The 14646-nt window shown below is 40.2% G+C and overlaps 1 pseudogene; it reads right to left on the bottom strand.

Moving 5' to 3' along the window:
• Positions 1–13956: 13956 nt before the first annotated feature.
• LOC118839359 lies at positions 13957–14244 on the bottom strand (annotated as a pseudogene).
• Between the last annotated feature and the right edge of the window lie 402 nt (positions 14245–14646).

Raw genomic sequence — 14646 nt, 5'->3', positions numbered from 1 at the left:
CAAAGATATTCTTGCAAATGCTAGAAAAAGAAATGAAGGGCTTTATTACCCCAAAAAATGAAATTGAAGAATTATCAATTGCTATTGATATACTATAGTGTCTTCTTTCCCATCTCTACAAAATATTTATGGGAATGATCTACATGTTATAGTAACTAGCCATGATTCCAAGGAACTGATGATGTGATGCTACCCACTTTCTGCCAGAAAGGTGATGGATTTAAGATGCAGAATGAGGAATACATTTTTGGACATGGCCGATGTGGGAATTTGTTTTGCTTGACTAATCACATTTATTACAAGGGCTTGGGGTTTTTCCTTTCTTTTTCAGTTAGGGAGGCAGTGAAAGGGAGAGAAAATAAATGTTCATTAATTTTAAAAATGAGATTTTAAAAAGTGAATGATCTGCAATGGAGACATCCTTGATGAAGTGATGGAAAAGGCTTTTGTAAATTGTGCTGGGTGTTCTGAAAGTCTTCATGCAGTTTTCAGCTATAAGTTTTAAGCTCTAAGCTTAAAACTGCACGAAGACTTTTGAAACACCCTGTTGCATTGGTAACTAAGGTGGGACTTTCTTACTGTTTTAGAATGATAAATTAATTAAGTCTCTTTGATTGAGTCTTACTAGGTGCTAAACCCCAGGCCCACACCCTTTTACTACTAGGTGCAAAGCCCCAGGTCCAAAACCCTAATTACTAGGTGCTAAGCCCAATGTGAGCATGAAGCAGAGCAAAACAGTTCTTTCCGAAAACTGTGTCTCCTCTGTTTTTATCAAAACCATACAAGAGTCCTTGAAAGATGTAACTACAGATAACTTTGTTCAATGACCCTCTCTCTGCTATGTTGGTATGAAGGAATAGAAAATGAAAAGAATCTGTGTCCTCTTTACAGCTGTTGCCACCATGTGCTGTCCTGGCAACAGGGTTGGCATGGTAGAAAAGGAACCCAGAAGCTTGTCCCTGCTGTAACCACCACCACATGCTCCCCAGGAACTTCAGGTGGACAGGGACAGAGTGGGAGCTTGAGCTCCATCCACTTTTATGTACTTTCCAGAGACCAGAACAGAAAACAGTTAGCCTGATACTTGCTTCTGGGAGGGATAATTAAACAGGTTGAATTACAGAGCCAAAGTCCAAAAAGATCTGATCTGGCTAGAATATGGGGCTGAATCTGTTAAGATGAAAAGCAATAGGGATAAACATAATGTTTTACACTTGGGTTTTTTTTTTAAATTGAGTACTAAATAGAGGAGGCATGGTCACCCAGTAGGTTGTCTGCAAAGATCTAGGCGTTTTAATGGACTTTAAGCTCCATATGAATCAATTGTGTGTGATGTAGCAGCCAAAAGAGCATATGCAATCTTAGACTACATGCCAGGCACTAAACTAAGAGCTGGGGATAGAAAGACAAAGATGAATCAGTCCCTGGCCTCAATGAGCTTATATTCTATGGGAGTTGGAGGTGGGGGGCAGGGGGAAGACAACATCTACATAGAAAGTTAAATACAAAAAATATGCCAAGTAGCCTTTAAGGAAAGGGTACTAGCAATGGGAGTGGGGTACTGGCAACGGGGGAACAGGATGTAGGTAAGACTTGAAGGAACCTTCACTTTGAAGGAAGCTATGGATTCTATTAGGCAGAGATAAAGAGGGAGTACATTCTGGGAGTGGGGGACAGCCCATGCAAAGATGTGGGGATGGGAGCTAGGATGTCATGGAAAGACAACAACAACCAAAACAATTTAACTATAATGTATGTGTAAAAGAAGAAAAGTATTCAATAAGCCTGGAAATAGCAATCAGTCTGGAAGCAGACCATGAAAGCTTTTGAAAGCCAAACAACAAGTTTGTAGCTTATCCTGAAAGCAAGAGAAAGGCGGTGGATTGTACTAAGCAGGGAAATGGTGTGATTGGACGTGTACTTTAGGAATCAAACCAATTTGGTAGCTATATCTAGGTTGGATTGGAGAAGGGAAAGATGAGGCAGAAAGACCAATTAGAAAGCTCTTGCAATAGTTCAGGCAGAGGTGATGAGGGTATGAGCTAGGTCAGTGGTCCTGTGAGTGAAAAGAGAGGAACACATTTAAGATATATTCTGGAGCTAGAATCTCCAAGAATTAGCATTTAATTATATGCGAGGGGAAAGGAGACAGTGGAGGATAGTACTAATGTTGCAAACCTGGCTAACTGGAAGGAGACTGCTGTCCTTAACGGAAAGACAAGTTAGAAAAAGGAACCCTGTTTGAGCGAGGTGGGGGGGCAGAGGGAGAAGATAATGAGCTCTGCTTTGGACACACTGAATTTGAAAGGTGTCTAGTAGACACTTAGGGGTTCAGGAGAGAGGCTGGGGCTGGCTATAGAGAGTTGAGAGCCAAGTGAGGAAAGGTGATAGCTGAACACATTGGAGCTGATGAGATGACCAAGAAAATGAAAAATGAGAAAGAGGAAGTCCCAGGTGAGAGCCCTGGGGTATATCCATGTATAGGGGGATGGACAAGGATGATAATCCTGCAAAAGGGACCAGGAAGGTGATAGTTCCATCTTTCTTTCCCTTTGTCGGACCACACCTGGAGTACTGTATTCAGTTCTGGAATCGCATTTTAGGAAGGACATTGATTATCTAGAGGTTGTCTGAAGAAAGGCAGCTAGGATAGTGTAGGTCCACATTAGGATTTATTGAAGGAACTGGGAATACTTAGTGTGGAGAAGAAAGGAGTAAGGAGCACATGATAAACATTCTTTTTTTTTTCAGTTTAATTTATTTAATATATTTAGTTTTCAGCATTGATTTTCACAAAAGTTTGAATTACAAATTTTCTCCCCATTTCTACCCTTCCCCCCACTCCAAGATGGCGTATATTCTGGTTGCCCTGTTTCCCACTCAGCCCTCCCTTCTGTCACCCCGCTCCCCTCCCATCCCCTTTTCCCATCCTTTCTTGTAGGGCAAGATAAATTTCTACGCCCCATTGCCTGTGTATCTTATTTTCTAGTTGCATGCAAAAACTTTATTTTTTTTTTTTGTTTTTGAACATCTGTTTTTAAAACTTTGAGTTCCAAATTCTCTCCCCTCTTCCCTTCCCACCCACCCTCCCCAAGAAGTAAAGCAATTCCACATAGGCCACATGCGTATCATTATGTAAAACCCTTCCACAATACTCATGTTGTGAAAGACTAACTATATTTTGCTCCTTCCCAGCCTATCCCCCTTTATCCAGTTTTCTCCCCTGACCCTGTCCCTTTTCAAAAGTGTTTGTTTTTGATCACCTCCTCCCCCATTTGCCCTCTCTTCTATCATCCACCTTTTTTTATCTTCTTCCTCCTTCTTTCCTGTGGGGTAAGATACCCAATTGAGTGTGTATGGTATTCCCTCCTCAGGTCAAATCTGATGAGAGCAAGATTCACTCATTCCCCCTCACCTGCCTTCTCTTCCCTTCCTACAGAACTGCTTTTTCTTGCCACTTTTATGCGAGATAATTTACCCCATTCTATCTCTCCCTTTCTCCCGCTCTCAACACATTCCTCTCTCATCCCTTAATTTGATTTTATTTCTTTTAGATATCATCCCTTCATATTCAACTCACCCTGTACCCTCTCTCTCTCTCTATATATATATTCTCTCTATATATATACACACACACATATATATACATACATACACATGCACATATATGTATATGTATATATGTGTATGTATATATATGTGTATGTATATATATGTATATGTATATATGTGTGTATATGTATATGTGTATATGTATATGTATATATGTATATGTATATGTATATGCATATTCCCTTCAGCTACCCTAATACTGAGGTCTCATGAATCATATACATCATCTTTCCATGTAGGAATGTAAACAAAACAGTTCAACTTTAGTAAGTCCCTTGCAATTTCTTTTTCTTGTTCTTTTTCTTGATTACCTTTTCATGCTTCTCTTGATTGTTGTGTTTGAAAGTCAAATTTTCTATTCAGCTCTGGTCTTTTCCCTGACAAAGCTTGAAAGTCCTCTATTTTATTGAAAATCCATATTTTGCCTTGGAGCATGATACTCAGTTTTGCTGGGTAGGTGATTCTTGGTTTTAATCCTAGCTCCACTGATCTCTGGAATATCGTATTTCAAGCCCTTCAATCCCTTAATGTAGAAGCTGCTAGATCTTGGATGATTCTAATTATGTTTCCACAATACTCAAATTGTTTCTTTCTGGCTGCTTTCAGTATTTTCTCCTTGATCTGGGAGCTCTGAAATTTGGCGATAATATTCCTAGGAGATTTCTTTTTTTTTTTTTAATTTAAATTTATTTGTTTAACATATTTGGTTTTCAGCATTGATTTTCACAACAGTTTGAATTACAAATTTTCTCCCCATTTCTACCCTCCCCCCCACTCCAAGATGGCTTATATTCTGGTTGCCCTGTTCCCCAGTCAGCCCTCCCCTCTATCACCCCCCTCCCCTCTCATCCCCTTTTCCCTTCCTTTCTTGTAGGGCAAGATAAATTTCTACGCCCCATTGCGTGTCTATCTTATTTTTTAGTTGCATACAAAAACTTTTTTTGTTTTTGAACATCTGATTTTAAAACTTTGAGTTTCAAATTCTCTTCCCTCTTCCCTTCCCACCCACCCTCCCTAAGAAGCCGAGCAATTCAATCTAGGCCACACATGTATTATTATGTATAACCCTTCCACAATACTTATGTTGTGAAAGGCTAACTACATTTTGCTCCTTCCCAACCCATCCCGCTTTATTGAATTTTCTCCCTTGACCCTGTCCCCTTTCCAAAGTGTTTGTTTTGATTACCTCCACCCCCATCTGCCCTCCCCTCCATCATACCCCCCCCCCGCCTTTTATTTTTTTTTTATCTTCCTCCCTCTTCTTTCCTGTGGGGTAAGATACCCAACTGAGTATGTATGGTATTCCCCCTCAGGCCAAATCTGATGAGAGCAAGGTTCACTCATTCCTCCCTCACCTGCCCTCTCCCCTCCTCCCATAGAACTGCTTCCTCTTGCCACCTTTATGCAAGATAATCCACCCCATTCTATCTCTCCCTATCTCCCTCTCTCACTATGTTGCTCTCTCATCCCTTAATTTCATTTTATTTCTTTTAGATATCTTCCCTTCATCTTCAACTCACCCTGTGTCTGCTCTCTCTCTTTTACATGTATATATATAAACACACACATGTATATACACATACATACACATACACATAGATATATACATATATACACATTCACTTATATATATATACATAAACATATATATATATATATATATATATATGCATATTCCCTTCAACTACCCTAATACTGAGGTCTCATGAATCATACTCATCATCTTTCCATGTAGGAATGTAAACAAAACAGTTCAACTTTAGTAAGTCCCTTGCAATTTCCGTTTCTTGATTACCTTTTCATGCTTCTCTTGATTCTTGTGTTTGAAAGTCAAATTTTCTATTCAGTTCTGGTCTTTTCACTGAGAAAGCTTGAAAGTCCTCTATTTTATTGAAACTCCATATTTTGCCTTGGAACATGATACTGAGTTTTGCTGGGTAGGTGATTCTAGGTTTTAATCCTAGATCCATTGACCTCCGGAATATCGTATTTCAAGCCCTTCAATCCCTTAATGTAGAAGCTGCTAGATCTTGGATGATTCTAATTATGTTTCCACAATACTCAAATTGTTTCTTTCTGGCTGCTTGCAGTATTTTCTCCTTGACCTGGGAGCTCTGGAATTTGGCGACAATGTTCCTAGGAGTTTTCTTTTTGGGATCTATTTGAGGAGGCGATCTGTGGATTCTTTCAATTTCTATTTTGCCCTGTGGCTCTAGAATATCAGGGCAGTTTTCCTTGATAATTTCTTGAAAGATGATATCTAGGCTCTTTTTTTCATCATGGCTTTCAGGTAGTCCAATAATTTTTAAATTATCTTTCCTGGATCTATTTTCCAGGTCAGTGGTTTTTCCAACGAGATATTTGACATTGTCTTCCACTTTTTCATTCCTTTGGTTCTGTTTTATAATATCTTGATTTCTCATAAAGTCACTAGCTTCCACTTGCTCCAATCTAATTTTTAATGTAGTATTTTCTTCAGTGGTCTTTTGGACCTCCTTTTCCATTTGGCTAATTGTGCCTCTCCTCATTGGCTTTTTGGAGCTCTTTTGCCATTTGAGTTAGTCTATTTTTTAAGGTGTTGTTTTCTTTAGTATTTTTTTCTGGGGGGGTGGTCTCCTTTAGCAAGTCATTGACTTGTTTTTCATGGTTTTTTCGCATCCTTCTCATTTCTCTTCCCAATTTTTCCTCTACTTCTCTAACTTGCTTTTCCAACTCCTTTTTGAGCTCTTCCATGGCCTGAGACCAGTTCATGTTTTTCTTGGAGGCTTTTGATGTAGGCTCTTTGACTTTGTTGACTTCTTCTGGCTGTATGTTTTGGTCTTCTTTGTCACTAAAGAAAGATTCCAAAGTCTGAGACTGAATCTGGGTGCGTTTTCGCTGCCTGGCCATGTTCCCAGCCAACTTACTTGACCCTTGAGTTTTTCAGTGGGGTATGACTGCTTGTAGAGTAAAGAGTACTTTGTTCCAAGCTTGAGGGGATGCACTGTTGTTTTCAGAGCTATTTCTATAGCTCTGCCACACCAGCACTCCTCCTTCCCCAAGAACCCCCAACACAGACTGGACTCAGATCTTCAGCAGGCTCTGCACTCCTACTCTGATCTGCCGCTTAATTCCTCCCACCAGGTGGGCCTGGGGCCGGAAGCAACTGCAGCTGTACTTCTGTAGCTGCCCCACCTCCGCTGCTCCCAGCGGGGGGCGGAGGTGGGGGATGGGAGGGGTGGTGGCTAAACTGTGAACTCTATCACCCTGTCCCCAGCAGCTTTTCCCACTAACCTTCTCTGTTGTCTTTGGTGTTTGTGGGTTGAGAAGTCTGGTAACTGCTGCAGCTCACTGATTCAGGGCTCTAGGGCCTGCTCCAACCAGCTCCTGGTCTGGTTGGTCCATGCGGCCCATGCTGGGCTCTGCTCCACTCTGCTCCCAGCTCCGTGCCTGATAGACTTCACCCTGCAACTATCCAGGCTGTCCTGGGCTGGAGCCCTGCTTCCCTCTGCTATTTTGTGGGTTCTGCAGTTCTAGAATTGGTTCAGAGCCATTTTTTATGGGTTTTTGGAGGGACTTGGGGAGTTCATGCTAGTCCCTGCTTTCCAGCCACCATCTTGGCTCCGCCCCCAATAAACATTCTTTCCACGCATTTGAATAACTGCATTGGCAAGAATGATTAGTCTTGTTCTGACTCTGTCCACTGGGCAGATTAAAAGCCATTGGTAGAAATTGCAAAGAAGCAAATTTATCCTTGTTTTAAGTCAAGTAAAGGCAATTCAACTTAAGCATTTATTAAGTGCCTACTGTGTATCAGGCACTGTGCTAAGCTGGGGATACAAATAAAGACAAAAACCAGTACCTGCTCTCTAGGAGCTCAGCAAGGGAGAGACAACATGCAGCTAATATGTAGAAAACAAGTTATATACAGGATAAAACAGAGACAATTTTAGTGGGACGGCACTGGCGTTAAGCACGACAAGGAAAGGCTTCTTGAAGAAGGGGGGATTTGAGCTGGGACTTGAAGGAAGCCAGGAGATGAAGATAAGGAGGGAGAGAATTCCAGCGGTGAAGGAAAAGTGAAAAACACAAAAGATGTCCAAAGATGGAGTGTTTTGTGCAACGAACAGCAAGGAGGCCAATGACACAGAATCAGTGTGTGAAGGGAAGTAAGGTATAGGGAGACCGTGGAAAAGTAGAAAGGGGTCAAGTTATGAAGAGCTTTAAGAACCAAACAAAGGATTTTGTATTTGATCCTGGATGTAGTAGGGAGCCATTGGAATTTTTTGAAATAGGGAGGTGGCGTGGTCAGACTAGTCAGCTGTAGGAAGATCATTTTGACAGATCTATGGAGGATGGACTGAAATGGAGAAACACCTGGGAGGGAGATTAACCAAAAGGCTACTACAGTAGTCCAAGTGTAAGGTGATAGGTATTATGTGGGTAGCATTGATAGGACTCAGCAACTGATTGAATGGGATTGGGAGAGGGTACACAGGGAGGAAGGTAAGTAAAAATTGCCTAAACATTCTAGCAGAATGTTCCAGGAGGAAGTCAGTTCCCTTTCATTGGAGGTCATCAAGCAAATCTGGATATCATAGTATATGTTATGGGGTAATTCTCATTCCAAGTATCATAGATTTTGGAGTTGAAAGGAAGCTTCAAAGTCGTCTTGTCCAATTCCTTTATTTCATATATGAAGAATTTGAGGCTTAGAGAGGTGGTTTGATTTGCCCAACATTACACAGGTCATAATAGCTGACTGGCATTTATATAGAAGAGAGACTATGTGGTGTAATGAATAGAGAGCTAACCTCAGAACCAGGAAGATCTAGGTTCAAGCCCTGCCTCATACTACTTGTGTGATCCTGGACAAGTCACTGAATCAGGGTTACTGACTTACTGTTCTAAGAATATAAGTTTCAGATAAGGTGCTGACCTACATCAGTAAAAGGGAGTTTCCCCACCCAGGAGGGAATCGCAAAACCATGTTTACTGGGTCCACTAAAAATTTGTGTAGCATGATCTCATTTGGGCCCTCAGTGAAGCAAGGCAATTCTTTTACACTTCCCTAATTAATTCATTGTCCCTCCACCACGGAGGCTTTTCATATATCCACAAAGCTTTCAAGGCTTCCTACTTCCCTCAGCTGAGAACCTTGCTTCCTATTCTGTTGTTCACCAAGAGCACCCTCTTCTCCCCTCCTCATTTTGCATCACTCAGATGCCTTTTCCCACTATTTCCTCCTTCACCCCATCTCACATAAGAAGTGTTCATTCTCCTTGCCAAGGCAAACCCCTTTACATATTCGAGTAACCCCATTCCATTGCATCTTCCCTAGCAGATTGTTCCCTCTATCATCCCTTCTCTCTCATTAATCTTGTCTTCCCAGCTACTAGCTGCTTTCCTACTGACTACAAACACTCATGTGTCTCCCATCCTCAAGAAAACCCTCACTTGAACTATCCATCCCTGCCAGCCATCATGTGTTATCTCTCCCCTAGTTTGTGGCTAAACTCAAGAAAGTCATGTATATTCAGTGTCTCCACTTTTGCTCTCATTCTCTTCTTAACTCTCTGCAATCTGCCTTCTGACCTCATTATTCAATGGAAACTGCTCTCTCCAAAGTTACCAATAATCCCTTAGCAGCTAGATCTAATGGCCTTTTCTCCATCATCAGCCTCCTTGACCTCTCCGCAGCCTTTAATAGCGTTGACCATCCTCTTCTCCTTGATACTCTCTTCTCTCTGAGTTTCCTCCATGCCTAGACATTTGTGACAACTTTGACTCTTGCTTCTCCCCCTGCCTGTCTGCCTACTTCTCAGTCCCCTCTGCTAGATTTTCTTGCTGGTCACTGCTGCTGGTTGTGAGTTTCTTCCAAGGCTCTCTTGGGCCCTTTTCTCTCTCCATACCATCCCATTTGGTGATCTCATTAATTCAAGTATCACCTCTCTACATATAATTCTCAAATCTACTTATCTAGCCCTGCCTTTGATCCTGACCTTCAGTTTTACATCTCCAACTGCCTATTGGATATCTTGAACTAGTTGTCCCGTATGTATCTTAAACTCAATACATCCCAAACTGAGCTCATCTTTCCTCACCAAGCTTTCTCCTTTCTCTAACTTTTTTATTATTGTCAAGGGTACCACTATCCTCCCAGACACCCAGGCTCCTAAGCTAGGTGTTATCTTTGACTCTTCACTCTTACTCTCAATATCCAGCCAGTTGCCAAATCTACTTTCATAACATCTGTTATATGCCCCCTTCTCTTCTCTGGCACTGCCACTACCCTGGTGGAGGCTCAGGTCTAGACTATTGTAATATCCTGATGGTGGGTCTGCCTGACACAAGTCTCTCCCCACTCTAATCCATCCTCCACTCAGCTCTCAAAATAATCTTCCGGAAAAGCAAATCTGACTACATCACTGTTTTATTCAAAAAATTCCAGTGGCTCCCTACTTACCTCTGGGATCAAATGTAAAATCCTTTGTTTGACTCTTAATGCCTTCCATAACCTGCTTCCTTCCTACCTTTCCAGCCTTGTTATACCTTGTACCCCTTCATTTACTCTACGATTCTGTGACACTGGCCTCCTTGTTGTTCCTTGCATTTTCACTGGCTGTCCCCCATGGCTGAAATGCTCTCCCTTCTCATCTTCATCTCCTGGCTTCTTTCAAGTCCCAGCTCAAATTCTGCCTTCTGCAAGAACCTTTTCCTGGTCCTGCTTAATGCTAATGCCTTCCTTCTCGTGATTATTTCCAATTTATCCTGTACATACATTGATTATGCATAGTTGTCTGCATGTTTTTTGCCTCAATAGATTGTGAGCTCCTTCAGGACAGAGACTGTTCGTTGGTTTTATTGGTTTTTGACTCTCTTTGTATCCCCAGTTTAACACAATACTTGGTACATAGTAAGTGCTTAATAAATTTCTGTTGATTTGACTTGATTTGAATGACATTAGGGACCTAGTTCCTATCCCTATCTATGTATAGCTTTAAAGTTTGTCAAGTACTTTATGTAGATTATCTCATTTGACTATGGCCATGCCTATAGAGGAATGGTCAGATAGAAGGTGGACCAGATGACCTTTGGGATTTCATCCAATTTGGATTCCACAATTCTGAGAGATAAGACATGTATACATGTACATTTGATGCCAATCAAAATATTACAAGTACATATGAAAGGTATAAAATACTTCAAAAGATATGAAGAAGGAGTGACCACTTCTAAAAATAAGAATCAGCGAAAGCTTCATGGAAGAAGTGACACTTGAGCTAGAAAGATTTCTATAGGTATAGATGGAGGACAGGGGATGGAAGCCATTCCAGGTATGAAATCATTGAACCTGGGCTCCTTTCCCAAGTCTACCTGTGGGACAAGCTCTTTGGGTTTTAGTTTCCTCATGTGTAAAATAGGGCACTGGGGGTTAGACCAGATAACCTTCAATCTACGGCCATATGATAGCTCAAGGAGGTATCAAGGCCAAGGGTCAGTTGTTTTGCTTTTCTTTTAGGACAGGAAATCATGTTCATAGTAGAGAAAGAGCGAACAGGGGGTAAGGAGGGTAGATATTGAAGATGCATCAAAGTGGTAGAGGGTTTCAGAGGAGATGAATCAAAAGTATACACAGAGCATTTTTAAAAAAAGTATTTTTTTCCCAATTTTTAGCTTTCATTTTTACAAGATTTTCAGTTTCCCCCCCTTCCTAAAATGGTAGGCAATTTGATACATATTTAAAATATATTCCATATTAGTCATAGTTGTGAAAGAAGAAACAGATCAAAAGGAAAAAAACACAAAAAAGAATAAAGTAAGTGAAAAAAGTATGCTTTGATCTGTATTCAGAGTCCATTAGTTCTTTATCTGGATATGGATAGCATTTTCCTTTGTGAGTCCTTTGTTCTTTCTTGTCTTGGATCATTGTGTTGCTGAGAGAAGCTGAGTCATTCACAGTTGATCATCACACAATGTGGCTGATACTGGGTATTGTATTTTCCTAGTTCTGCTCATTTCATTTTGTATCAGTTTGTCCAAGTCTTTCCAGGTTTTTCTGAAATCTGCATTATTTCTTTTTTTTTAAATTAATTTATTTTTAGTCTTCAACATACACTTTCATAAGATTTGAGTTCTAAATTTTCTTCCTCTCCCCCCCTTTCCCCTCCCCAATATAGCATGCAATCTGATGTAAGCTTTACTTATACATTCATATTAAACATATTTTCACATTAGTCATGTTGTAAAGAAGAATTAGAACCAATGGGAGGAACCACAAGAAAGAAGAAACAATAAAAAGAGAGCAAATCATATGCTTTGATCTGCATTTAGATGCCATAGTTTTGTTTTTTCTGGGTGTGAATAGCATTTTCTATCATGAGTCTTTAGAGTTGTGTTAGATCCTTACATTACTGAGAAGAGCTAAGTCTATCAAAGTTAGTCCTTGCACAATGTTGCTGTTACTGTGTACGATGTTCTCCTGGTTCTGCTCACTTCACTCAGCATCAGTTATAATGCAAGTCTTTCTAGGTTTTTCTGAAATCTGCCTGCTCATCATTTCTTATGGAACAGTAGTATTCCATTACATTCATATACCATAGCTTATTTAGCCATTCCCCAACTGATAGGTATCCCCTTAATTTCCAATATTTTGCCACCACTAAAAGGGCTACTATAAATATTTTTGTACCTGAAGGTCTTTTCCCCTTTTTTATGATCTCTTTGGAATACACACCTAGTAGTTGTGTTGCTGGATCAAAGGGTACAGTTTGGTTGCCCTTTGGGCATAGTTCCAAATTACTCTCTGGAATGGTTGGATCAGTTCACAACTCCACCAACGGTGAATTAGTGTCCTAATTTTCCCACATCTTCTCCAGCATTTATCATTTCCCTTTTCTGTCATATTAGCCAATTTGATAGATGTGAGATGGTAATCAGAGTTGTTATAATTTGCATTTTTCTAATCAAAAATTATTTAGAGCACCTCATTTGTCTGTAGACAGCTTTGATTTCTTCATCTGAAAACTGCCTGTTTGTACCCTTTGACCATTTATCAATTGGGGAATGGGTTGTATTCTTATAAATTTGTCTCAGTTCTCTATATATTTGAGAAATGAGGCCTTTATCAGAGATATTTGCTATAGAGATTGTTTCCCTGCTTTCTGTTCTCTGTTTGTTCAAATGCTCTTTAATTTAATATAGTCAAACTTATCTATTTTATATTTTGTAATACTCCATATCTCTCATTTGCTCATGAAATTGTAACTCAGGTAACTTCTCCTTTAAGAATTTGGATGCTATAACAGTTGTTGCACATATGTTTAGTATAGAGATTACTTCATTGTCTATTGTACTTTTTAGCAAGATGTAGTTTCCTTTTTTCTCTCTTTCAATTAGGTCTATTTTTGCTTTTGCTTTGTCTAAGGTCAGGATTGCTACCCCTGCTTTTTTAACTTCAGCTGAAACATAATAGATTCTGCACCAGCCACTTACCTTTACTTTGTGTGTCTCTCTGCTTCAAGCGTGTTTCTTGTGAACAACATATTGTAGGATTCTGGTTTTTGATCCACTCAGCTGTCTGCTTCTTTTTTATGGAAGAGTTCATCTCATTCACATTCACAGTTATGATTACTATCTCTGTATTTCCCTCCATACTATTTTCCCTCGTATTTGTCCTCTCTCTCCTTTCACCCTTTCCCTCCTCATCAGTATTTTGCTTATGTCTACCACCTCCACCAGTCTGCCCCCTCTTGTGTCAGTTCTCCCCCTTACCCTCTCCCACCCTGGCCCAGCTCTTTAATCTCCTCTCTTCCTACTTTCCTGTTCCATAAGATCAATTTCTATATTCAACTGATTGTGTATATTATTCCTTCTTTGAGACAATACTAGTAAGAGTAAAGTTTAAGCCATGCCCATTGCCCACCCTTCCATCTTCCTCTCCACTGTAAAAGATCTTTCATGCCACTTCATGTGAAATCATTTACCCCATTCTACCTTTCTCTTCCTTCTGTACCCAGTGTACTCCTCTTTCTTATCCTTTAATACTTTTTCAAAGTCATTCCTTCAATTTCACCTTATACCTGTACACTCTGTCTATGTATATTCTTTCTAGCTGTACTATTGGAGGTACAATTTTTGGTGGGGAGGAGTCATATTTATCAAATAAATGATGTAATACAATCTGGAATTCCAAAATTCCAAATAAAAAAATTTCATTTTGAACATCTTTTGTTATTTTTTAAATACTACAGGTTTGGCCACAGCCCAAAGTTGATTTGGTCATACAAAGTTTCTTCACCTGTTCACAAAGACCTCTGCTGTGGTATATAAACTGTCCAGTTACAGATATTTTTGTTCTTCCATTCATTTCCCCCACTTAGGGTAAGGATGAGGCTTAACCAACTGGCTCCCTTTCTGCACAATCTGAGTAAGTCGGCTTGTGATGGTAAGAGTGGTATCAATGAATGGGTCCACACAACTGGTAAGGCAGTTTTCAGTTCGAGAATCAAGATGGCTTCCTGGTTTTTCAATACATTTATCCTAGCACAAATCCATGAAGAGGTGTACCTGTGCCGTGAACTGCGCCTTCTGCTGTTTGGCTGCCACCAGACGCTGCAGTTCGGCCTCATCAGCCTCGGCCAACTCTGCCATGACTGCCCCTCCGGTAGAGGTACAATTTTTAAGAATTAGAACTATCATTTTCCCATGTAGGGATATAAACAGTTCAGCTCCATTGAATCCTTTATGTTTTCTTTTCCCTTTTTACCTATTCATGCTTCTTTTGGGCCTTGATATTGGAGATCAAATTTTTTGTTCAATTCTGGTTTCCTCCTTATGAAAACTTGAAATCCTTCCATTTCATTGATTGAATGACCATCTTTTCCCTAGATGTATTATGCTTAATTTCACCAGGTATGTGATTCTTTGTTGTAGTTCTAGCTCCTTTGCCTTCCAGAATAGCATGTTCCATGACCTCTGATCCTTTAATGTTGCTGCTGCCAAGTCCTATGTAATCCTGATTGCGGCTCCCCAATATCTGAATTGCTTTTTCTG

This window comes from Trichosurus vulpecula, chromosome 1, assembly GCF_011100635.1.
Source record: "Trichosurus vulpecula isolate mTriVul1 chromosome 1, mTriVul1.pri, whole genome shotgun sequence".
Taxonomy (NCBI): Eukaryota; Metazoa; Chordata; class Mammalia; order Diprotodontia; family Phalangeridae; genus Trichosurus; species Trichosurus vulpecula.
Note: the sequence above shows the minus strand (reverse complement) of the source record. Positions and strands in the feature narration are given on the sequence as shown.